Source organism: Eurosta solidaginis, chromosome 2 (assembly GCF_040869045.1).
Source record: "Eurosta solidaginis isolate ZX-2024a chromosome 2, ASM4086904v1, whole genome shotgun sequence".
Classification (NCBI taxonomy): Eukaryota; Metazoa; Arthropoda; class Insecta; order Diptera; family Tephritidae; genus Eurosta; species Eurosta solidaginis.
In genome coordinates this window covers 278,217,543-278,244,821 of record NC_090320.1, presented here as the reverse complement: position 1 = coordinate 278,244,821, position 27,279 = coordinate 278,217,543, and positions in this window count along the sequence as shown.

The following is a 27,279-nucleotide window of genomic DNA, read 5'->3' as shown; positions in this document are numbered from 1 at the left end:
CTTTCTATTGACAGCGTTAAATTTTTTCTTATCAAGTTTGAATTGTAGCGACATCTCTTCCTAGCTCTTTTTTACAGAAGTCAGAGAGTGAAGATCAGCGATGACTAGCACAATAATTACAGAGACGGGTATTTAGGCTAAGATTACCTCTTTATCCCCTTTTCGTTGGGCCGAGGTAAAATAGGTTTGTCACCATATCATAAAATCTTTTTACATAACCTTCACTTTATTGTTCAAAATAAACTCGCTACTAAACAAATCTGAATATAGAACGTTAACATAAACCCACGATAACACTTTTTCAGAGAATGCATTATTATCACCTTCCACGTATTGCAATTGCTATTATGCCTCCACTGTGGCGCAACATTCATCAAGTAATAAAAAAACAAGTAAGGAAGGCTAAGTTCGGGTGTAACCGAACATTACATACTCAGCTGAGAGCTTTGGAGACAAAATAAGGGAAAATCACCATTTAGCAAAATGAACCTAGGGTAACCCTGGAATGTGTTTGCATGACATGTGTATCAAATGAAGGGTGTTAATGATTATTTAAAACGTAATGGGCCTTAGTTCTCTAGGTGGACGCCTTTTAAAGATATCGGAATAAGGGTGGACCACGGGTGACTCTAAAATGCGTTTGTACGATATGGGTATCAAATTAAAAGTATTAATGAGAGTTTTAAAAGGGAGTAGCCCTTAGTGGTATATGTGAAGGAGTTTTCGAGATATCGACCAAAATGTAGACCCGGGTGACCCAGAACATCTTCTGTCGGGTACCGCTAATTTATTTATATATGTCATACCACGAACAGTATTCCTGCCAAGATTCCAGAGGCTTTTGATTTCGCCCTGCAGAACTTTTTCATTTTCTTCTACTTAATATGGTAGGTGTCACACCCATTTTACAAAGTTTTTTCTAAAATTATATTTTGCGTCTATAAACCAATCCAATTACCACGTTTCATCTCTTTTTTGATATTTGGTACAGAATTATGGCATTTTTTTCATTTTTCGTAATTTTCGATATAGAGAAAGTGGGCGTGGTCATAGTCGATTTTCGGCCATATTTTATACCAAGATAAAGTGATTTCAGATAAGTACGTGAACTAAGTTTAGTTAAGATATATCGTTTTTTGCGCAAGTTATCGTGTTAACGGCCGAGCGGAAGCACAGACGGTCGACTGTGTATAAAAACTGGGCGCGGCTTCAACCCATTTTGCCCATTTTCGCAGAAAACAGTTATCGTCATAGAATCTATGTCCCTACCAAATTTCACAAGGACTGGTAGATTTTTATTCGACTTATGGTATTAAAAGTATACTAGACGAATTAAGTGAAAAAGGGCGGAGCTACGCCCATTTTGAAATTTTCTTTTATGTTTGTATTTTGTTGCACTATACCATTACTGGAATCGAATGTTGGCATAATTTACTTTTATACTGTAAAGATATTACATTTTTTGTTAAAATTTGACTTAAAAAAATATTTTTTTTTAAGTGGGCGTGTTCGTCATCCGATTTGTGGTGCAAGTGCTGGGTTGATTCCCGCCTACACCAATTCAAGTCAAGCTTTCTTCACTGATAAACACACATTTATTTGTTGCTGTTACTTGCGTCACTAAATTTTTCTAGCGGATATTGTATAATAATGATAAAAATGCAAATGGATAGTGGATAAACGATACCCGTAAAGTCAATTAAATCTGGAATGGATGAGCGGTGCACTGGTTAATGATATTCTAGCATCTAGTGCTAGAAATATAAATGCATCACCAAAATGCCGATGAATGGTGAAGTAGTGTACCGGTGGATGATTGATAAGTGCCAAATGTATAGCTGAGTGCAGAACTTTAGCATTTGTGAAAGAGCATGCAGTGGTAACAGTACTAGCCAAGGTTTTGTGTACTGTCCGTTCACGGCAACTTGAAGGTAACTAACTAACCAAGATACCAAAAATATAATTCCGAGATAGAAAATCTATATTTTATTTACGTTCATTCGTCTGCTAGTCGTTCATTCTATAGTGCGTCTTCAGTGACCCCTTTTTATGGGGTTGATGGTAGCTGATGGTTTGCATACTTTCTTGTACAAATGCATCTATACTAGGTTCCCAGGAAGGTGGGTGCAGCACTTGCTATATCGACGGTAGACGTTTGGAGGAAATCAAAATGAGATAGGAGTTGCATATGATCTATCAATCAGGAAAAGAGTGAACGGAAGCGCGGGACTGCAAAATTTTCTAGGATTATGTGTATAAAGTGGCTCATAAGAAAGACTCTTAAAGCTCACGTTGGGCATACTAACTTGAACGTGCCTTCTGGCGTCATATGTTTTAAGTTATGACCCTCCAGTCAAAGCAGATGTAGAAAGTGCGAGCTGCAGAAAGAAACGGTTAAGCACGTTTTGTGTTGGTATCCTGCGTTCGCCAGGTCAAGGCTCTAGCTATTAGGGGCAGCAGAGCTGCAAGATCCCGTGGTAGCAATTCAGATGGTTTCGGGAAAGCTTCTAGTGTTTTCCAAGAGAACGAAGTTAATCTATAGCACAAGTTTTGGCACCTGATTGGAGTTCTTCGTTTGGTCGTAAAACAAATTCTGGTAACACTATAGACACATTCAGTTTATGTGAGCTCTTTATTCATCGACCAGTTCAACCTAACCTGACATTTAGAAAAAAAAACTGTTTTTCCCACTTTTTAACCAAATTATTTGCTTTTAACTTTCATCAGCAAAAACTTCATGCGAGTGAGTTCATCAGCCCTCATTGTATGATGAAAGTTTTCACTTAATTTTGTAATGACACGTGAATGACAATTGAGTTTTATACTTTTGTAGCAAGACCAACTAAATGTTTGTTTGTAATAAGGAGTACCGGATTTTAGCACAAAAAATGTCGTATTAAAGCATTTCAAGTAAGAATAATTGAACACAGAATTTTGATATATAATCTTATTCTACTCAAAACTGCAAAACCTTAATTCAAAGCTAAAAAATTTATTGAATTCCAACTAAGAAAAAATCTTAAAAAACCTACTGGTTTAATTTATTCTATTCCCTTATTCATATCATGCACAAAACTTTTTCTCTAGACCCATTTATCCCTTCAGCTAGAAGTCACGTTAGAAATGTCTACCCTAATTTAGTGAGCTGTCAAAAGTTTGTTGTAAAGTAGTTATTTTATTTCATTTATATTCTTACAAGTAAATAAGTTTATGTTAACTTCACTACATACTCCTAACTTTGTTAACATTTTAATGGCAGACGCGAATAATGTTGCACCTCTTAAGTAATTGCTGTCTAATACGTTTGAAATTGAACATACATATTTTCACGCAATATGGCTATCTCTTTCTATTAAGCGCAGTATTTTTTAAGCGCTCATACATATGCACTTATACTTTATATAGACTGCTAAGTGCATAACTTTATCTGCACTTATGAAGTTGTTGCGCATAAAATTAATACTAAAATGTGTGTGTCTCCACTATGACCCACTTTCGATTTTGGAATGCGTTATACACTATGACTTAAAGGGCTTGTGTCTCCGATACTTAACCATACACTATTACTAAGTGCAGTTGCCGATGAGCGTTTTATTAGTCGTACTTAAATCTGCGTGAGTGTATTTTAAAAACAATTCTTAAAATTTTCATGTAGTAAATGATCATACAAAAGCGTGGCTTATTACTGTATTTATAAAAATGTCCCTGTGAATAGGGAAGACAATGTGGAATATGAAACAACCAAATGGTCTAGATGATATTGATATGCCACTAAATTTATAGGTCCCTGAAGGCGAGCTTTTTGTTTTTTCAGAAATGTGAGTAGATGTTGAATTTTTTATCATATATGCACACGTTTTCCCCTTAAAAACCGAATTTCATAAGAAAGCAATGCAAATTTTGAAAAGCAGAATTTTGAAAAGTAAGAATTAAAAAAAGCAGAATTTTAAGTAAACAGAATGTTGTTCGAGAAATATATTTTAGATTTGCACAATTTTGGGAAGTTGAATATTGTAATGCAGAATAACGACACACTCCCTCCTAAACTGGTTCGGTCCCCATACGAAATAAAACAATGAGAGAGACCACCTTTTAATTTGATGCTTATCCAAAAATTATAGTTGCAATTTTTCAAATACAGCACCTTTCATACAATTGTATCGTCTATCGCCATTACGTAACTAATTCGATCCTTTTTGCAGTTAATAAAGCGATATAAACTCATTTCAAAAACAAAAAATAATAATTTAGCGGATTTTTACTCCCAAGCAGATATTAAGGCGATAGTTAACTTTAACGTTTTGAATTTGCTTTTATTTCAATAATTTTTCAGACCTATTTTTATACCTTTCATGAAAAGGAAATGGTATATTAAGTTTGTCATGAATCTCAAAATTGTAAGTCCTTAAAAGAAAATATATGGACCCACCAATACCGAACTCAGCTCGAGCTGATTAAACCATGTTCATCTACCTACCTGTCCATCTGTCCGTCTATCTGTTTGTATGGAAACTAGTCCCCCAGTTTTTGAGATATCTTGATAAAATTTGATGAGCGAAAATATTTAGATGTCGATTAAACATCTGTCGATTTTTCAGAAAAGAGCATTGTCATAAATTCCTCAATTCATCAGTTTGAAACTTCAAACTTCACCATATGATTACGTGATTGCACGTATTGTTGCCTGAAAATATTATAGAGATCGGTGGTATATGTGGTATATACCCCAAAAAAACTGTAATTTCTGCCCCCTTTTTAATGGTTAAAATTTAAGATTTCATGAAATACTTACGTTTGCGGCATATATTGTTGACATACAAGGTGTGCTCAAAAGGTATCGCGAATTTTGTGTTTTTTCAAACATTATTTATTTATTCATGAATATCTATTTTGTCCCCTCTTCGTCGTTCACATTTCCTCGGCCTTCTGAGAACATTTTGTAATACTCATAAACGTTGCTTCGATCCAACGTAGCTTCTCCGTATGCCACAGTTAATATTCTTAATGCATCCGCGCACTTAGTTTCGTTTTTCACAAAATTTGATACAGGTTCTTTGATCCATTTTATCTTAATAGATAATAATCGAAGGCGAGCCAAAACACGTGCAAGCAAAGCAGCTGTCAACAGTTAAGTGAACATTCAAAATGACCGAGTTTGTCAGCACATGAGTAAGTGTTTCATTATCCTTACACAAAGTACCTACCTATTTTTTATCTGGTCACTATATATTTTATATCTTATGCAGCCTATTATTTGGATATTATAAATGGGATAAGATTTTTGTTCAGCCCCATTCATTAAAGGTATGAAGTTTTTGGCACAGTCGAAGACAGTCCTGTCCTTACTTGTTTTATTTAAATGTTTTCCATTTCCTGCAATTGAACAAAAATTTTATTCTGATGAATGATCCAAACAGGTATTTATTGCAAATATTAACAAAGTTGAACAAAACCCCAAATCTCCAATCTATTTATTCGCTAGAATATACTTTTGCACTTTTGTTTATGTGGCACGAATTAATTCGCATTTTTGTATTACTTGATTTCCACAAGCGCTTCCTGTTAACTCAGCTTTGACAAGACATTGGTGAAGTTATCTCGTTTTTCCTCAGGTTCTATTCACTTCCGCCGAAAGATTTGCTCACAGCAGTATGAATTATGATTTGAGCTTTCCAAAATAATATATAGAAATATTAACTTTTGCGATACAAAAATGTTATCTTCCTCGACACTTTTTTTCTTATCGTTTTAGTAACATCCATTCCTATCGAAATAGTTTCGAAATACCGTGTCGCTTTCGTATCTCTTATTTGGTATTTGACGTTGGGGTGGCATACTATCTTCAAGTGGCCCAATGAAACCTGGCTAATCTTGTCCTTGTGTCCGAAACCAGTGGAACCGCCGTTAGGCATAACGTCACGGGCGGGAAAGACGATTTAGTCGCCACTACTTCGTATGCGCATTTCTCGGCGCTCCCTTTCAGCATGCATCAATTGCGTCTTAAGTATAAAGGCCATCTTGCTAACATGGCAGGCTCCTCTCCAAAAGCTCTGTGTGCTGAGAGTCTTTCGCCGGGAAAACGAGGGCTGTGAAATATTACATGTTCTGCGCTTTCCAATTCGGAGGGACGGTGTGGACAGAAAGAATCTATCCCACACTTATGTAGATATTCCTTGAAGCCACCATGCTCGCGTAATACCTGTGTGAGGTGGTAATTTATTTCGCCGTGTTTTCGTTCGTGCCATTCCGCTATATTTCGAACTAGCATAAAGAGGTCCAGCACCCTTTTCTCCATTCCTCCCACCGTTCTTGCCACCTAACTATTGTTCGCGACCTTGCGTTTTTCTTAGCATCTTCAGATGGTTGGCTGATTCCAATGCCATACAGATCAACCATTTCACCTGAGAGGAGATCTACTGGGATTTTCCTGGTTAAACATGGATCACGTCGTCGAAAAAGTTACGATAAAGACATGCTATTCGTATAGCAGTAATATAGAAGGCCGCTAGTATATCATTTTGGTGGACCTTTTTAGATCTGTGCCATACTGTTGCTGCATATAATATTATAGAGCTGGTTACGTTAGATAAAAACCAGCGGGTACCTTCGCCTGTGTCGCCGATGTTGGGAATTATTGGCGTTAGGGCTCCACTAACTCAAGAAACTTTCTCACCCACCGCCCTGAAGTGCTCCTTAAAAGTTAGTTTTGAGTCAATGTTTACTCCTAGATATTTAAAGAAAGGCTTTGAATTTATTGATAATCTCCTATGGTTCGGACTAGCTCAACTCAACTTTCGTATCTACATGTTGTTTCGCTTTAGGGGCACAGTTCTTCCCGAAGGCTATAAGAATTTTAAAAACGATTTTCTGGCGATCATTTCTTCAGTTATGTCATATCAAGTTAGGGACTCCTGCGATAGAAAATGCTCGCAGGATATTAGTATGTGGTATATCGGTCTTGAAAAGCTGTAAAGTACCTACTTATAACTTTTTGAGAACACTTTTGGTTCAAGACAAAACTAAATTAGAACTGGCTTAAATTACAGAGCTCATCATAGAAGGAGTTCGCATTTTGGAGCCATTTGTTGACAAAATAAATAATGTTTTCATAATTCGTATTTGAGCAGAGAGAGCGGACAATATTACAAATAAGTTCAGGTTGTGCAAATTGTCTTTTACGACGATATTCGCGCCAAATTTCATTTAGCGCTTATCTGCTACCTATGTGCATAGCAAAATGTTCATTCCCGTACTGCTCTCTAAGCTTTGTGTTTATTTAAACTCACATATATGTATTTATGTGTGGATATTTGTACAAATTTGTGTGTAAAACTTTGCTCCATGCTTTCATTTGTAGTCTGCAAAGTCTCCAACAGCGCAAACGTCACATTACAGCACAGGGACACTTTAAATCTAATTTCTTCTAAATTAAATAACCCTTCTTTATATGTATGGATGTGTGCGTATATGTGCTAGCTGAATAAACACGCATCACTCTGCACGTTTTGCGGAACATTTTCTTAGTTTTAGGTTCCATTGTGTAATTAAACTTTGATTGACATTTTCTCTAATTTCTTTTTATATTTTTTTTACGTTTAATTCACAGCGCGATATCTGAGTTGAGGCGGATGGCATTTTCAAGTTTTAATTACTTTTTCTACCTTTTCAGACATGTAACAATATTGTTTGTTATACGCAATTGCTATTCGAGATTTTCAGATAGTTAGCACTTTGATAACATTTTTTATTTTTCCTCGGGACAATGAACCAAATTTTGTTTACATGCCCATAAAAGTATAAAACCTCTTCAATTTCTCATGCAAAGTGGGCGGGAAATGACATGAATAACTCTCGAACTGGTCACAGTATTCTACTTGCTTCAAATAAGTCCCTTACGCTCCGTCACCTTTTTGTAATGGCCCGACTGCCACGAGAATGATGGATTTGACTCAATGCACCTTTGAGTCTGTGGAGTTTAGTTCTCTCTCACGTCAAACATGCTTTACTAAAGTAATAATTTGGCATGATATTCCTTCAAGGATATTAGGCGGGGTATATCTTCCAATTAACGGTGCAATTCTTTTAAATTTTTTTTCTAAAAGCTGGGGAGCCTCTGAAGTTTTGCTAAGAAATATGAGCTTTTTTTACTAGGAAGATTTTGATGGCAGAAAAACACTCGAAAACTTGTCAAAGGTTTGCCGCCAAGCAACCTCGTTTAAATTGGAAAATTCTTCTAAGTGCTGATGTTAGTTTGTTAGCCAGTTAGGCCATCACACTAGCTCTATACCCCTACTGCTGCCCTAACCGTGGGTATGTTAACCCTCTGAGGTGTATTCTAGCCGTCACATAAGTCTCACTTCATTATTATCACGTTTGTCATCAGCAGTATCATTTCATCATCCACTATATTATGATTATGATAAATTTCAGTTGAGCTTTGTTTGGAGCAGCGGTAGTATTCTGTCAAACCAAGTTCAAGTTCCAGAGCCCCTCGCTGCTCAAAAGCATAACATGTATGTGCTTAGATCGAATGAGACCAACAGCTTTCCGTATTAAGAGAGTGAGAAGTGGGAGCCCAAATTGACCTGGCTTATTAGTAAGCGACTGTGTAGTAGCTCTGCAGGAACAGTGGTGAAAACGATCAAGAAAGTAGCTGGATTACCGAAATTAACAAGCACAGTAATAAGCTGCTGGGAGGATAGGGTCACCAAAAGTAAAAGGCAACAGCTGTGCAGCAGTGTGAAATCAGGCATCCTCCTGAATAGCGAGGCGGCCATCGGTATCAATGCGATGGGACGCGAGGTCAGTGATAATAAAGGAGCTGCGCTGAATCGTATTACTCTTCAAGCAGTTGCTGCATGTAGGGTAGTCTTTGACGTAGCATTCGTTGTTGAGCGGGGTTTAAATCAAAAACATAATAACGAGGTCTGGGGTGAGTGCTGGTTCCATTGCTGAATACCCTCGCCTTCATATTTACAGGTTACATAGCAGATGCAAAGTAATCTATTGGTATGAAGTCACACTTAAAGCACAATAATGGCGCCTGGCAGTGTATCCGAAAGGCACATGCTGTGCCCTTAGACCTTATGTACTAGCTTACCGTTGAGGGCAGAGCTGTGGTGAAGGGGCCCTTGGGCATAAAGGCAGCGATCCTCTTTCTACTTAGTCAGATAACGTGAAGAAAAGTAGCTCAAAGGCATCCACCTCGTAGAGCTTACATGAGTAAAGACTGATCTGTGCCGTAACAATACGCCTTCTACTCAGTCCGCTCACCTGCGAAAACAGAAGTACCAACAGTAAATCCAATATTTTAAAGTGCATATGATATAAAGAGACGCAGAAAAGAAGCTCAAATATCGTCGGAAATTCAGCTTTTAAACTTTGTTTACAAAAAAATCTAATTACAAACAATAAACCAATCAAATCAACAAATATACAAAAAACTACTAAAACTACTAACTTCTACCTACTGACTACTCAGCTAACCACAGAAGTTGATCAGTGACAACCGCTCCGTTGATGTACGCATATACACACTTAAACGTTCAATTTGATAATACCTGCTCATGCACAAAGTCGTTGCAATATGCATTATTTGCCTTTCCTTACTGATCGTAAGCTGATACTTCTCCGCAGCTGTTCCCAATAAAAATTTGAGCTTGATACACATTTGAGCTCGAATTGATAACTAGCATAGTTCACAAATCTAAGAGTTTTTTCTCAACAGTGGTGTAAATTTAGAATAAAAGCGTTCTCAGCAAAAAGAAATTAAAAGATATTTCTCAATTTGTAGACAAGTGTGATTTCGTAATTGGACCCAAATGTTAAACTTCAATACTGCAGTACTTTCATTAAGGCTGCAGCACTTTTTTATGTCGATTTTTAATGGAAAGTATTTAAAAAAGTAAAGTAAAAATGTTTTTACTAAGTAGCTTTTAGCACATTGGAGACCACAGGTTTTATTTGTGTTGATTTGAGAACGAAACTATATATTTTTATACTCAGCTGAGCAGAGCTCACAGAGTATATTAACTTTGTTCGCATAACGGAAATCCGTAACGGCATAAACTAATCGAGATAGATATAGACTTCTATATATCAATATGATCTGGGCGAAAAAAGAAATTCATTTAGCCATGTCCGTTCGTCCGTCTGTCCGTCCGTCTATAAACACGATAACTTGAGTAAATTTTGGGGTATCTTGATGAAATTTGGTATGCAGGTTCCTGGGCGCTCATCTCAGATCGCTGTTTAAAACAAACGAAATCGGACTACAACCACGCCCACTTTTTCGATATATAAAATTTCAAAAAACCAAAAAAGTGCGATAATTCATTACCAAAGATGGATAAAGTGATGAAACTTGGTAGGTGCGTTCATCTTATGATGTAAAATAGAAAATTAGTAAATATCTGGACAATGGGCGTGGCACCGCCCACTTTTAAAAGAAGGTAATTTAAAAGGTTTGTAAGCTGTAATTTGCCAGTCGTTGAAGATATGATGATGAAATTTGGCACGCACGTTACTCATGTTACTATGTGTGTGCTAAATAAAAATTAGCAAATTCGGATGACGAACACGCCCACTTTTAAAAAAAAATTTTTTTTAAGTCAAATTTTAACAAAAAATTTAAAACCTTTACAGTATAAAAGTAAATTATGCCAACATTCGATTCCAGTAATTAGTAAGTATAGTGCAACAAAATACAAAAATAAAAGAAAATTTTAAAATGGGCGTGGCTCCGCCCTTTTTCATTAAATTCGTCTAGAATACTTTTAAGGCCATAAGTCGAACAAAAATTTACCAATCCTTGTGAAATTTGGTTGGTGCATAGACTCTATGGCGGTAATTCTTTTCTGTGAAAATGGGCGCAATCGGTTGAAGCCATGCCCAGTTTTTATACACAGTCGACCGTCTGTACTTCCGCTCGGCAAAAAATGATATATCTTTACTAAACTCAGTACACGTACTTATCTAAACTCACTTTGCATTGGTATACAAAATGGCTGAAATCCGACTATGACCACGCCCACGTTTGCGATATCGAAAATTACGAAAAATGATAGAAATGCCATAATTCTGTACCAAACATGAAAAAAGAAATGAAACATGGTAATTGGATTGGTTTATTGACGCAAAATATAACTTTAGAAAAAAACTTTGTAAAATGGATGTGACACCTCCCATATAAAGTGGAATAAAATGAAAAAGTTCTGCAGGGTGAAATCAAAAGCCCGTGGAATCGTGGCAGGAATACTGTTCGTGGTATTGCATATATAAATAAATAAGCGGTATCCGATAGAAGATGTTCTGGGTCACCCTGGTCCACATTTTGGTCGATATCTCGAAAACGCCTTCACATATACAACTAAGGGCTACTCCCTTTTAAAATTTAATTTGATACTCATATCCGTACAACACACATTCTAGAGTCATCCCTGGTCCACCTTTATGGTGATATCCTGAAATTGCGTCCACCTATAGAACTATGGCGCACTCCCCGATAAAATACTCTTTAATACCTTCCATTTGAGACCCATGTCATACAAACACATTCCAGGGTTACCCTAGGTTCATTTTGGTTATTTTCCCTTATTTTGTCTCCAAAGCTCTCAGCTGAGTATGTAATGTTCGGTTACACCCGAACTTAGCCTTCCTTACTTGTTTTCTATAATTTTTATATACAGCAATCTATTCCTTTCACTTACCCACTCCATAGCAACGATATTTGCATGATCAAGCAATCATTAAAATGGTTAAGCCCAGCTATCTAACAGATATTTAAGTATAACAAGCAACTAATATTACATAATGAGCAATTAGAGTACAAAATAAAATATCCAGCAGAAACGGAAGCAGCAGCTGCCAATAAATAAAGCCGGAAGACGGTAAATTAGCTAAGCACAATAGGATACTAAATATCATTAAACACACACACGTACATAGACTAACACCCACGCTTTCTGGGCAAGAACAGAGAATAGTGGAATTCCATGCTAAGAAGAAATACATAAAGAAAATGAACATTGCCTTATGTAAGCTGAGTATGTATGGAATATCTACTCAAGGCGAAAGTAGGATTGGAATGCGGCTTCAAGTTACATACTAAATATTCCTATATTCACAGATGGCTTTACTTGCTTAGTACTACTAGAACTACATACCACAATTCTTACAATCTTGATTGTCTATAGAGAGTTATGTATTTCAGCTATGTTGGCTATTTTGAAGAAGGACACTAAGTAGATAGTCGTATTATCCTTTAGTTAAGATTGAACAATACCATTACTATTTAAAAAAGCTCTCTAAATATATATATGTGTATGTTTTTCACAGAATGTCATATACCAGCATGGCCACAATAGAGGTGGACGGTTGGCGCAAGGGTGCGCAAATGCCGGACGAGGCGATACATGTGTACACAGATGGTTTCAAAGTAGTGGAAGGAGTAGGGTCTGTGGTATACTGTGCTGATCCGGAAGTAAACAGATCCTACAGGCTGCCGGATTACTGTAGCGTTTTCCAAGCGGAAATATAAGCCGTAACCAAAGCAGTAGAAACCCTGAAGGAGAATAGCTTAAGTTGCAACCGTGTTAACATTTATATTGACAGTCAAGCAGTAATTAAGGCAATAATCTCGCATAGCACAGCATCTAAATGCGTGTTAGAGTGTAAGCAGTCTCTGGAGAGAATCGGGACAGGGAGAAGCATACATCTATATTGGGTTCCAGGACATATGTGAATAGATGGGAATGAAAACGGGGACGAACTAGCTAAGAAAAGCGAATCCCTTGAAGCTTGCTCCGTTGATGTCCCAATTAGACTGGGCGAGATTAAGCGAAGGCGAGAAGTGCACATGATCAACCAAGCGGGAAAGGCGTGGGTTCAAGTGTAAGTCTTACAACCTTAGACTAACAAAGTTGCTTCTATCATTAAAAAGAGAGGACTGTGGACTCATGACGGATATACCGACTGGACACTGCCTTCTGGCGTCACATGTCTTTAAATTAGGCTTGGTCAGTGCTAGCAGATGTAGGAAGTTCGGGTTGGAGGAGGAAACGATCGAGTACGTTCTGTGCTCGTGCCTTGCACCTGCCAGGCTAAGACTCCAGCTATTAGGAGTGATACAGCTGTCAGATTTAGAAGCAGCAAGGGGTTTAAGTCCTAGGAAGCTTCTAGTATTTGCTAAGAGGACGGAGTTATTTGATAACATAGGTCCTGGTTTTTGATAGGGTTTTTCAGTTTGGTCGTTAAAACATACTTCTGGTAACACTACGGACTCAATCAGTCTATGTGAGGTCCTCATGGACCGGCCAGTTCAACCTAACCTAACCTAACCTAACCTATATCAGCTTATAAAGGACCATTCATTGGACAGCTCAGCTTGACACGTTGAACAGGTAAGTTACTCTAAATGTAGCATCTAAGTTGCTAAGAATATATGAGCTGCGTGTTGGTATGTAAAGCTATATTTGAGTATATACATATGAACGTAAGGACGTGTCTCAAAACAAAGTACAACATTTAAAAATATTGTTTGAATTTTTATGTGAATTAACATGAAAGTGGCACCCCGCAGGTTAGTTAAGATTAGGGAGTTTATGCTACGAGAAAGCACGGAATCACATTAACAGTTTGTGTGACATTAGCTACATAACCTAGAGGACTTCTTTCTTTAGAAATATTATAAACTGAAGAATTTGACCGCTAAGGGTTGGTGACATAAGGTCAACGGCCATAACGTCATTTGACTTTATGGCCACTTCAAATGGCTACACAGCTACTGAATTCGAATTTCAATTGATGTTAATTAGGTTTTCGTCGAAGATAAGCTTAGCCGCACCACCCTCAAGTGATGGACCCCTACTAAATACTAACGCAATAAAAGATGGTGCTTGTTCCGAACATATGGACACATACCATGCGGATGTTATTCATTAACACCGACAGTCAAAGTTCACAGAGATTATGGGGAGGGGGGGGGGGGGGGGGGGGGGGGGTGTCTTGCAACGTACCTTAACACAAGTGGAACGCTTACTGTAGCTCATTTATCTGGATACGATGATGCTCCTGCTTGATGGAGGGCGATTTGGCCCAAGAGGTGTATCAGAAGATTAGCGGGTGGTGAGCGTTCTCGAGTGGTGTGTCTGTATAACTCTTTGCATTTGATCTGGCATACCAGTCGCCAGGGGAGAGGTATTCTACTGCCAACATGAGTGGAATGTCTGCGTCTCATACCGAGCCTATTCATTTGGCTGGGAAAACACAGTGTTCCCTTCAGACTGTAACCTAAGAGGAAACTTTAGGAGTGACCTGCACAGGTATGTCCGGAAACCTCATATGCGGGCTATAAAGCCAATCTAGAACTGCCTTTCTCGGTGTAATCAGACAGAGGTGCATGTTTTCTCGAAGCATGTAATAAAATAAGGTAAGTCAGTTGCCGTTTTTAGAAGTGGACGATGAAACGATTGCATTGTATTTAAGGTCGCATCAAGACCTAAAAATCTTATTTATATTACGAATGTGAATAACTGAATCTGTGGATCTATGAATATCCAAACGTTTTTCTTTTTTTTGCTATAAACAAAATTATAACTTTCAATCGAAAAGCACCCGATCTTTTATTAGTATGTAACCGATTTGTAATGGACCAGTTATCGTCGGGTGACCGGTTTGTTATCAACAAATTATCGGTTTGTAATAGACGTGTTTTCAATCGACAACGTGTCTTCGGATCGTTATCGACAAATTGTTGACAAGTTATCGGTTTGTTATCGAAGTGTTATCCGATTTTATACATACCAATAACACTTCAAAAAAGATCCCTTACTCACCTATTAGTGGGTTCAGTAAACATTTTGGAAAGATCCTACACGCATTCCGAAGAATACTAATCTACTATACCTTATATTTCATTGCCTGTTCCGCACACTTCAATATACCAACAATTAAAATTTTATACAGTTCCGTACAATGTACTATGATTGTGTGGTTTATTTGTTTCTGGTGAAGTTACACGTGTTGAAGTTTAACTTTCTGTTTTAGTTAGACGTACTTCTGTGTGTTTACTCATTGAACTTAAGGAGATACCCCCGTCCTTTTCATTTCATTATTTATACCATTTTTGTGACAGTATGACAATATAAGAACCTGCAACAACAGTTTATTACTACACTTGATTATATTTGTGTACATTCTCTTTATACTTCTAACATAAATCCATATACATACATAACTGTAAATTTGTTGTCGAAAATATTTTAAAACAACATTTTCCAATCTCTTGTTATTTTAATTTTTATGCTTCATGGAGCTAAGCTTAGTTTATCAAATTCATTACTTTTATACTTTGTGTCAGCACTTCTAGTGCATTATAAATTGTATTTGGTACATACAAATATATTTTGGCAAAATGACCTAAGTTCTATGAACACCGAATTCTGGAAATTGCTATTGCCACATCTTCACTGCTTACAACGTTATGCCTTAAAGTGTGTCTTAAGCCCGCGGCACAATTAAATTTTGTATAATAAGGTGTGTTTAACACAAGCTTATGCATTCCAGTAACATCGCTACAATCAACCAAGATATTGGTTTTATAAATATGAAGGAACTTCAGACTTGGCAATTGAAGTTTATTTCGCCTTCCGCATTCACATACAAAATTTTGCGAAGCTTTGTTATAAATATACTCCCTATACAACAAAAATACTTTCTAACATGCTTTGTGTCGTATTCGTTTGTTGCAGTTTTTAATTACGAAAAATGTTAGAAAAGTTACCAACAAGTAGGAAAAATAATTTCACTTGCAAAGTGTGTCAGCACCCTTAGCAAAACCAAATCTCGAGATTCTTCTACTTATGCTTTGCTTGCAACAAAATTTACGAGTTGGCTACTTTTTAATGTCAGATGCGACAGTGTCGCTCAATTTACCGTTCTCCATAAAAATACGTGCAATCTACTCATAATGTATAAGATTGAGTTAAACGCATCTATATGAAAAACTGCGTTTGTGTTTATAATCGAATCTTTCTGCTGCTAACTTACTGCGACTTTTATCTGGATGTTGGTCATCCATTTTTGTATGTATGATGTTTCGTAAAAATTGTTTTTCTTAAACATTATTTTAACGATTTACTTTAAATTTTGTTTTCTGTGACGCGAATGATTTTTCAAGATTCCGCTACTGTCCATCCAATTTTGCAATGCAGTTTATCACTAACCCAGCTCAGTTTTACCTAAAGCTTCTAAAACCTGTTGTACACATCTAAGTTTTTTATTGCAAAACAAAACATGCTTTTATGCTAGATTTTACGCATTTTATAGTCCAACACGGTAGATGTTCTTACAACGACTTGCATATGTGACGCACACGTAAACATGTTTAGGTACGCAGTAACAGCCTGCAAGAAATAGCGTAGGGGATTGTAAGTAATATTGCTGTAATTAGGGATGACAATTTCAGAATTTTTTTTCTTCCGTGATTGTTCCGAAATGCATGGTAATGGTTTCTGATGGAAATTGCAACATATTGACGACTTTCACAAAATCGGAAAGAAAACAAAATTTTCAAAAAACTCAACTTTGAAGAAAAGGGGATATTTTTAAATTGCTTAACGGTTTTTAAATTGTTAATTGTAACACGATTAGCAATACGATACGCAAAACGATAATCAAGACGATAAGCGAAAGCAAAAAGTCAGAGAAATAAAGGAGGAAAACAAAATTGACAATTGCTTTCGCAGAGTTGAGGAAAACGTAAAGCTAGACGACAAACAGCGTTAGACAGCGTCAACCTCAGAGCAACACTTGCAGACGATATCGCCAACTCAAGTATCGTTCGTCAAGCGACTCGTTCGCCAAACAGAATTATGCTATAAATGGGCATTAAAATACTATTTTCAACAATCCTGCGATTTTTGTGACTCAAAGTCGTAAGGTAATGCGCCTAAAATTTGATGGCGACTAAACGGGCAGATGCACTGAAATGCCGAAAACAGGCAGTGAATTTCTCAACTCCGTTGAAACGAAGAGCTGGTGGAAGGTAAGTCGGAGGAGGAGATTAAAAAAAAAATAAATAAATGTAAGGCGCGATAACCTCCCAAGTGATCTAAGGCCGAGCTTCTCTTCCAATTTGCGTCGTGCTCCTCTTGATTTTCCCTACAAATTGGCCGGACGGGACCTACATGATTTTATGCAGACTCCGAACGGCATCTGCAAGGCAGATCAGTTTTCACTGAGAGCTTTTCATGGCAGAAATACACCCGGAGCGCTTGTCAAACACTGCCGAGGGGCGACCCAGCTTAGAAAAATTTTCTTCTAATTTAAAAAGCTTATATCTAAAATTTTTAATGTTGCTTGCCCGTGGTTTGAACCCAGGGCAACCGGTGTGGTAGGCGGAGCACGCTACCATCACACCACGGTGGCCGCGGAGGAGGAGATTAGTTACCCTATTAAAAGTACCTTGAGCTATCCCCCTGACTGGCTAAAAAGGAATGGTGCTATCTTAGCATGGGTTATCCTTCGATAGCGAAAACAATATACTGCCCCTTTAAGATTATCTCATCCGATTCCAGGTAAAGTGCCGCGTTGTGGCTACCACACACCTTCACCTTAGATCTGACATCAGCCGCAGACCGTTGCGTGAGCCCAAGTGGCTACCACTATGATTTAATGGCACACTTTTCGACAGCTCACGCATTGCTCTCTGGGTTTGCACCCACTAGAACTCCACCTACCATCCTGCTACTGTGAAGTGATAGAGGCCGTATTGTTCAAAGAATGACTTCGAACTAACCCGGGATTTCTCGCAGTTTTTATTGCAGTGAACGATCTCTTCGAGCGAGCATGACAAGGCAAAGCATCAACTTCCCATCCCTGCATTTCCGCCGATAGTACTCGTTCACTTCACTTTCCTATCGTTGCTGGTCCCACACAGTTCACGCCTGTAACATCAGCCCCATCCAGCTGTTGTCGTTTTGATACCCCATTGTAACGGCTGTTGGCGTATGGCCAATCAACTGCTCCGTAGTATTCAGGTATCCTGCTACTCCTGGCTTTTAGACATATATTATCAACATTTTTTCGTGGGAATTTTTTTTAACGCATACGGACTTCCAAGTACATTCACAGGAGTATGAAAATGTTTCACTGCATCATACAAAGTACATAATCATTACGTAATGCTAAGCACGTGTGGAGCATAAAAAATTTAATTATTTTATTTAGAATTGTTTGTAACGTGCAGAAGTGCATCAATGCGAGGTCAGCGAATTGTCGCATAATTTTATTTTATGAGAAATGCAGGAATACGAAGCTACAATGCTCAAATAAAAATTGATAAGATTGTAAAAAATTATGCCATTCGAAACTTATGAACAAATTTTTTTTTTTTTTATTGTTTTAGATTCTAAGTTTGTCCAGCTTCTTTCCAAAGCTTCTTGCAACCTCTCATGTGGGTAAATTGCTTGTTGCTTTTGGGGCTCCTACTGCTACGATGTAGATAAATGCTGCCTATCAACCGGAATATTTTTTTCAAATCTCCTCCTTTTTGTTCATTTCAGGAACGTAGTGCTGAACTTTATTCATAGGTCCAGACGCACGAAATACTATCGAATCCTTTCCTAATTTTATGCGTTGGATTCTAATGATGAAGATTATACCTCGGTTGAGCGAAGGATACAAGCATTTTACTAAATTTGTCTTGCAGCATCCGTATGAAGGAGCTAAGACGCTCCCTTTCCAAGGATATCTCCCAAAGTCATTGCAATGAATAAGTGCCACATTCAGGAAATGCTTCGCCAATTACCTCATTCTTTCAAGGACCCTCGGACGCAAAATATTACCTTCATTTGTGCTGTTCAATGAAGCCGATATGTGGTATTATCGAATGGAATCGAGATAGATATAGAACTCCATATATCATAATCATCAGTATCGAAAAATAATTCGATTAAGCCATGTCCGTCCGTCCGTCCGTTAACACGATAACTTGAGTAAATTTTGAGGTATCTTGATGAAATTTGGTATGTAGGTTCCTGGGCATTCATCTCAGATCTCTATTTAAAATGAACGATATCGGACTATAACCACGCCCACTTTTTCGATATCGAAAATTTCGAAAAATTGAAAAAGTGCGATAATTCATTACCAAATACGGATTAAGCGATGAAACTTGGTAGGTGAGTTGAACTTATGACGCAGAATAGAAAACTAGTAAAATTTTGGACAATGGGCGTGGCACCCCCCACTTTTAAAAGAAGGTAATTTAGAAGTTTTGCAACCTGTAATTTGGCAGTCGTTGAAGATATCATAATGAAATTTGGCAGTAATGTTACTCTTATTACTATATGTATGCTTAATAAAAATTAGCAAAACCGGAGAACGACAGCGCCCACTTTAAAAAAAAAAAATTTTTTTTAAGTAAAATTTTAAAAGAAAAGTTAATATATTTACAGTATATAAGTAAATTATATCAACATTCAACTCCAGTAATGATATGGTGCATCAAAATACAAAAATAAAATAAAATTTCAAAATGGGCGTGGCTCCGCCCTTTTTGATTTAATTCGTCTAAGATACTTTTAATGCCATAAGTCTAACAAAAATTTACCAATCCTTGTGAAATTTGGTAAGGGCTTACATTCTAGGACGATAACTGTTTTCTGTGAAAAAGGGCGAAATCGGTTGAAGCCACGCCCAGTTTTTATACACAGTCGACCGTCTGTCCTTCCCCTCGGCCATTAACACGATAACTTTAGCAAAAATCGATATATCTTTACTAAACTCAGTTCACGTACTTATCTGAACTCACTTTATATTGGTGTAAAAAATGGCCGAAATCCGACTATGACCACGCCCACTTTTTCGATTTCGCAAATTACGAAAAATTGAAAAAATGCCATAATTTTATACCAAATACGAAAAAAGGGATGAAACGTGGTAATTGGATTGGTCTATTGACGCAAAATATAACTTTAGAAAAAAACTTGGTAAAATGGGTGTGACACCTACCATATTAAGTAGAAGAAAATGAAAAAGTTCTGCAGCGCGAAATCAAAAGCCCTTGAAATCTTGGAAGGAATACTGTTCTTTAATTATTAAATATGTAAATAAATTAGCGGTACCCGACAGATGATGTTCTGGGTCACCCTGGTCCACATTTTTGTCGGTATCTCGAAAACTCCTTCACATATACAACTACCAACACACCATTTTAAAACCCTCATTAATACCTTTAATTTCATACCCATATCGTACAAACCCATTCTAGAGTCACCCATGGCCCACCTTAATGGCGATATCTCGAAAAAGCGTCCACCGATAGACCTAAGGCCCACTCCCTCTTAACATGCTCATTACCACCTTTCATTTGATACCCATATCGTACAAACAAATTATAGAATCAGCCCTGGTCCACCTTTATGGCGATATCCCTAAATGGCGTCTAATTATAGAACTATGGCCCACTCTCTCTTAAAATACTCTTCAACATTTGATGCACATGTCATACAAACACATTCCAGGGTTACCCTAGGTTCAGTTTGCTTAATGGTGGTTTTTCCTTATTTTGTCTCCATAGCCCTCAACTGAGTATGTAATGTTCGGTTACACCCGATCTTAGCCTTCCTTACTTGTTCTTAATTCTCCTTACCTCCGTTAAAACCCTGCTAATCTTGGATTTACCTGCTTAGTTGGAGAAGTACCGTCTGCCATATTACCGAACTTTGCTGTCGTAAGTCCATAGTTAAATAGCAAAACTGGAAGGTATATGGAAGTTTGCAGAAAATAACAGCCTTATGTACACCCTGGCACGGTCTGCACAATATAGAGGATTGGAGGGTTAGTTAATGTAATTGGTCAGATATGGAGTAAAAAATATGAAGAGATACTTTGTTTATAAAAAATTTCTGCGTATGGTAATGGTATGGATCAGTATTACTTGTCCGTCTCCTTCTGCCACTAGCTCTTACACGCTCTACCTTCCCTACGCTTTACCTCTCCCACATTTTGTAACGATTCCGACTCCCCTTTCTCCTTCTCTTTTCTCATTCCCCTCTTCTGTTTTCATCTTCATCTTCATAATGTCCGTAATAACCTCAAATGTATAGGACAGGATCTTTTATCAGTCTTATTCGGTCTATCGCTCGTTTTCTTGCACGCTCTCTTTCTCAAAATATCTACCTCTTTTACGTTCTCTTCCAACTCCCCTTCCACTTCCGATTTCTCTCTCTCCTTCTGCCTTACCCCTTCTTCCCTATTCAGCTCTAGTTTCATCTCCTTATCTCCATTCCCATCTCTACCTCTATGTCCATCTCTCCATCACCTTCCTCATCTCCATCTTAGTCCACATCTCCATTACCACCTCCGTGTTCATCTTCATCTTCCTATACGTCTTCATCTCCATTTCCATCTTCACCTTCAACTCAATCTCCATCTTCATCTCCCTCTCCATATCCATCTCCTTCTCCATCTTCATATCTTCATCTGCATTCCTCAACCTACATCTCCATTTCCTCCCCATCTGGATCCCATCTCAATCTTAATTTCCAATTCCATTTTTATATCCATCCCCATGACTCCAGATGGAGTCTCTATCTCCATCTTCATATAATTCTCCCTCCTATCTTTCTCCCTGCACCTATCGCTCTGCCGTTCACTCTCTGTATATCTCTCTCTGCCCCTCTTCCCCTTTTTCCCTATCCATATCCAATTTCATCTCTATTTCCATCCCATTCTCTATCCTCATCTCTATCTAAGTCTCCATCTCTCCATCCCCATCTCCATATCTAGCTTGGTCTACATCTCTATCTCCACCTCCATCTTTATCTTTATTTCCATATCCATCTGGTTCTCAATCTTCACTTCCATCTCAATCTCCATCTCCTTCTCAGTATCAATCTCCATCTCCATTCCCATTTTCTCCTCATCTCCATCTTCATCTTAATGCCTCAATCAACATCTCCATCCCCATCTCCATATCCATTTCGATCTCCATTCCCAAATCACCATCTCCATTTACATCTCCATATGTATGGCTTCATGGTTTCATTAATGGTCCTCGATAACCCTCTACAAGGCCTGTGGGGAGTGCCCTTATCGCTACAACAACAACAACATCTCCATATGGATCTCCATCTCTATCTCAATTTTAATCTCCGTTTTTATATCCATCCCCATCTCTATCTTCATCTTCATATAACTCTCCCTCTACCTGCTCGTCTTCTTCTGCCTTTCACTCTGTATATCTCTCTCTTCCTCATGTTTTGCCTCGCTTTGTCGTCCTCTTTCACTCCCTTTAATTTTCCCCTTGATTTCCCTTATTTTCTTCCTTTCCCTGTCTCTCTTCCTTTCCTCACCTTCATCCTCTTCATTTACCTTTCCCTCTCCAACTCATTCACTTATTAAATCATTCCTTTCTCCTTCAGTCTCACGCTTCCTTATTCACAGTTCAGTTTCAAAATCCCACCGGTAAATAAATTTCTAATTCAGAAGACTCCAATCGTAAGCTAAGCCCAAGTATTTATGACTGCTCAAATGAACACATTAATTTTCTACACAATTAAAAAAGCCTCAATAAAATATTTCTTTCACTTAAACGATGTTCGTAAGACGTTGACATATTTATTGGATTCGTTGTAAGATTACGCTTATGTTACAATGTGCGTAATCTCAATCATATACAATCACTTGCGTGAATAAAAACAAACAACAACACAAACTAAATCACTACAATCCCTAACAATAAATTTAATTGAATTAAATGCCAATTTCATACAAAGGCAATGAATAATAAGACTAAACATGATCTTCGATGTCGTTTTTGTAACGTAATATAGAAAATAAGTTATATGTTACAATCTATTACAAGCACGCAATTACATTGTCTACATTTGATTTTAACAATAATGTAAGTGAGAAAATCTGACCCTCGCATTCCATTAAGCTTGGACTTGACTTTGTTAAGCACATTTATGCAGACACATTGTAAACCAAATCAGTAATTTCCTTCACTGTCATCAGAGCTGTTAAATTCAATTCATGCCACACCAAATATCTACCCATAAGCACACTCATTTGCTATAAATCTGTGGCTTTAGCTGTGGGTTACTGCCTAATGGGGTGAAGCTCTTGCGAGCGTCTTAATATTTACAGTTCCTTTAGCAAAGATTACTTTTCTCGTTTTGTATTTGATCTATGTTATCGTTTTTGTTAATTAAGTTGCTTAATATTCGAGGCAGATGCACAAAATTCAATTTAAGCTACACTTTGAGCATTCATTGTTCGTGAAAATGTTTATGTGTTGAGTGTAAATTGATATATTTTTAGTACGCTTATGTTAGTTTCACTTGTATGTTTGTTTGTAAGCATGTAACTCATTTTTAGGGGGTGTTCGTATGCGATTTCCTAAAAGCACCCGCTTTTAATAAGTCTCCGGATCCGAAAAAGTACCCGGTTGGGAAAATATACCCGCTACATAAAAGTACACAAATTTACAAAAGGGGCCGGTTCTAAAAAACTACTTGGTTATAAAAAAATTTATGGAAAAGGGCACGTTTCTAACAAATGACCCGGTTCTGGAAAAGTTATCGGTTCTATACAAGTATCCAGTTCCAAGTGATTACGAGAAATCGAAAAAGTGCCTGGATCTAACAAACTACCCAGCTGCGAAAAAGGGTCCTGTTGTTAAAAAGAACCCGAACCTGAGAAAGTGCACGGCTCTAAAAGCTACCTCGTTCTTAAAAACTAAACAGTCCAGGTTCAGGAAAATGGTGCATTTTCAAAAAAGGACCCAGTCCTGCAAAAGTACTGGGTTCTACAGAAGTGCACAGATCCATGCAAGGATATTAAAAGACGACCCGGTTAAAAAAAGGAGCTTGTTATTAAAAAGAACGCGGCTCTGAAAATGTACAAAGTTCTTAAAACTGCACGACACCTAAATAGGAGCCAGCTCTTAAAAGTACCCGGTTCTTGACAACTAATCAGATCCGAAAAAATACCCAGCTATAAATAAGTGCCCGGATCCAGAAAAAAGAGGTAAAAAGATACCCAGTTCTGAAAAGCAATCCAGCTCATAACAACTACGCGGTTCTTAAAAATTAAACAGGTCCGAAAATATACAGATGTCAAAGATGGCACGTTTTTTGAATCGTACCCCTTTGTAAAATATCACCGGTGCCGAAAAAGTACCCGGCTCTAAAATAGTACCTGGTTCTTAAAAAAATGTTCTATTCGTATAAATAAGCTGTCGAGCTGATAAGCTGTGCAGGAGGATGGGTTGGCTAGTTGCTATGCGGCATTGAACCTACCTATATCTTTTACGAAGCATTTAGCCACTTCCATAAGTGCGACAGTGTATAATGTGAGAGTTATTTGACAACCTTCTCGACGCAGCTCCTTACGAAATCTTACTGCCAAACAAGTTGCAGTTGCGCGTACATGAAGGTCCAGCAGTAGACAGTTTAAGATTATATTTAGGGCTATTGTTACTCTACAAAGGAGCCAAATGTGTTTTGGTAAGCTATGTTTAATTATTTAAACCAGCTCCAATATCCACATTGAAGCATTGATTTTTATGGCCTACGTAAAAAATAGCACGAAAATTGTTATTTGGCATCGGCTTAGTACTTCCTCGGTATTGAGTTAATGACGGAAATGACTGACTGCTTATGTACAGTTTTCGGGGCTTGGTGGTGCAAAGCAAGTTTACAGAGCTCATTTATTCATTTCCAGACCTTGCCATTCAGCTCACAGGGTTGCCTCCCTATCGGCATGGAAGCCATCATATATTATCAAGGTATCCATTGGGAGAAACTCTTAATAAACAGAGTACAGAAACTGGCGATTAAGAACTTTAGTGTGCTCTTTACCACATAGTGTACAAATATCATAAGGAGGCATTGCACGTCAGCCCTTGGACCGCTGTTTCAGTAACTATCGCTTTCATCGCTAGCAGGGTATCTTCATAACTTCTCGAAGCTCTGCTAGGAGTGGAGTTCATTTAGAGCTGTTTTCTATATATGAAGACTCACGTAGTACGCAGCCTCTTATATTATCCCAAGTGCATATACATGTAGAGTCACAGTTAAATTAAACACATGACCGTTTAAAATGTAGTGGATTTATTATTTTATTCAATATTTGAACTGTTGAAGTGTAGAATAATTATAAAAATACTTATAGTCGAACTAATTAGATTGGCTTATATTTAGGCGGTCCGTGTCGTCTCGAATTCAAATTGCAACTGTCCATTCGTTCGTCAATGTCGTTTTATGCTGTCCTCGTTTTGCTGTCGTTCGTCAAGAAAGGGTTGTTGTGCAAGGTTGAATATTAGTGTATTTGCAGGATCGTACCTTATGGCACGTTTAGGGATATCACGTTAAGGCATGCAATCCCACATTCGGCCATCCTGACTAATCGTTCGGCTCCAACGATGGGTCCCACTTTTTCATATACTCTGCGACTGTGGTTGTTCGTCCCGGACCTTCACCTTCACCAACCTTTTCTACCTCGTAGCGATCATGAGCCAGAACTTTCACAATCTTGTAAGGGCCAAGGTACTTCGGCCTTAACCGAAGGCAACTCCCAAATTGAGTGCGCTTGATGGCAACTAACTCGTTTTGTTTGTACCTCACTGCTTCTTTTCTTTTAGTATCGTAGCTACGTTTATTTTCTTTCTGCATCAACGCAATATTTTCTTTGGCCTGTTCCCGTATAGTTTCACGTTCTAAATTTAGCTCATCGAAAGCTGCATTCTGTAAAAACTCATTTAATTCCGACAACCCGGTTACTCTCATATCACACCCCGTCAATATTTTAAAAGGTGCAAACTTTGTACTACGCGTTGGAGTGTTATTTATGGCCTGCTGAACTCTTTCTATGTGCTTATACCAGCATTTCGGCTCCTCCGCGCACAACTTTGACAACATTGGCACAACTATTTGGTGCATCCGCTCGACTTGGCCATTTCCCCTCGGAACTCCCGTTGCTATTAATAAATGCTCAATACCTTCTTTTTCGCAGTATCCTTTAAAGAGGTTACCTGTGAAAGCGGCTCCACGGTCTGTTATTATACGCCTAGGATTCCCGAAATTCGCTGCCTGTTTGGAAAGACGGTCAACGACAGCTTCAGCACCAGTATTTTTGGTTGGGTACAACCACACAAATTTGGAAAAGGCATCCACCACAACCAAAATATAATTGTAGGCCTTCTTTGTTGGCTCCATGGGCCCTACATGGTCGATATGGTAAGTGCTTAGAGGACGGGTCTCTTTATCTATGGGATTCAGCAGACCTTCTTTCCTCCCAGCCTTCGCGTCAGTAACAATGCATTCTACACAACTCCTTACGATTTTGCATATTTTTGAGTTAAGCTGTGGTATGAAAAAGTTTTTCTCAACAGCGTCTTGGGTTTTCTTTATTGAGAAATGCCCCTGCTTGTGTGCTGTTCTTATTATCTCTTCTTCCATAACCGAGGGTACTACTATAAGTTCCTTTACAAGATCCTTATACAAGAGGTTGTGCTTCATAAAGAAATCTTCGTACGTCTCTCTCTCCAAGACCTTACAAATCGCTCGAATCCATTCATCCTGCTGCTGAGCTTGTTTGAGTCTATGGATTAATGAATCCTCTAGCATCAAACAGGCTACCCTACTTAACGCGTCTACGTGACGCATTTTGGTGCCACTACGATGCTCGATCTCGTAATCGTAGTCCTGTAACATCATTGCCCAACGAGTTACCCTTAGAGGGACGTCCTTTTTCTTCATTGTCATGGTGAACGCGTTGAAATCCGTGACAATCTTGAAGTGAATTCCCATCAAATATACCCGCCATTTCTTGAGAGCTTCCACTATAGCTAGCACTTCCAGCTCATATGAGTGGTACTTCTCCTCAACCGGTTTTGTCTTTCGGCTCATATACTGGACCGGATGGAATAGCTGGTCTTCACTGTCTCTCTGTAGGAGTACTCCTCCGTACCCATACATAGACGCGTCAGTATGAACCTCAGTAAAGGCTTTTGCGTTATAAATTTTCAAAACCGGTGCACTGATCAATGCTACCTTCAGCTGCTGAAACGCGGCCTGTTGACATTCCCCAAAAACAAATTTGGCGTCTTTACGCAAAAGGTCAGACAATGGTTTGGCGATCATTGCATACCCTTCAATAAATCGGCGGAAATAAGACGTTAAACCGAGAAACCTTTGCAATGCTTTTTTGTCATTTGGGATCGGAAAAGTCTTTACTGCTTCGGTTTTACCTTCTGATGGTCTTATCGTA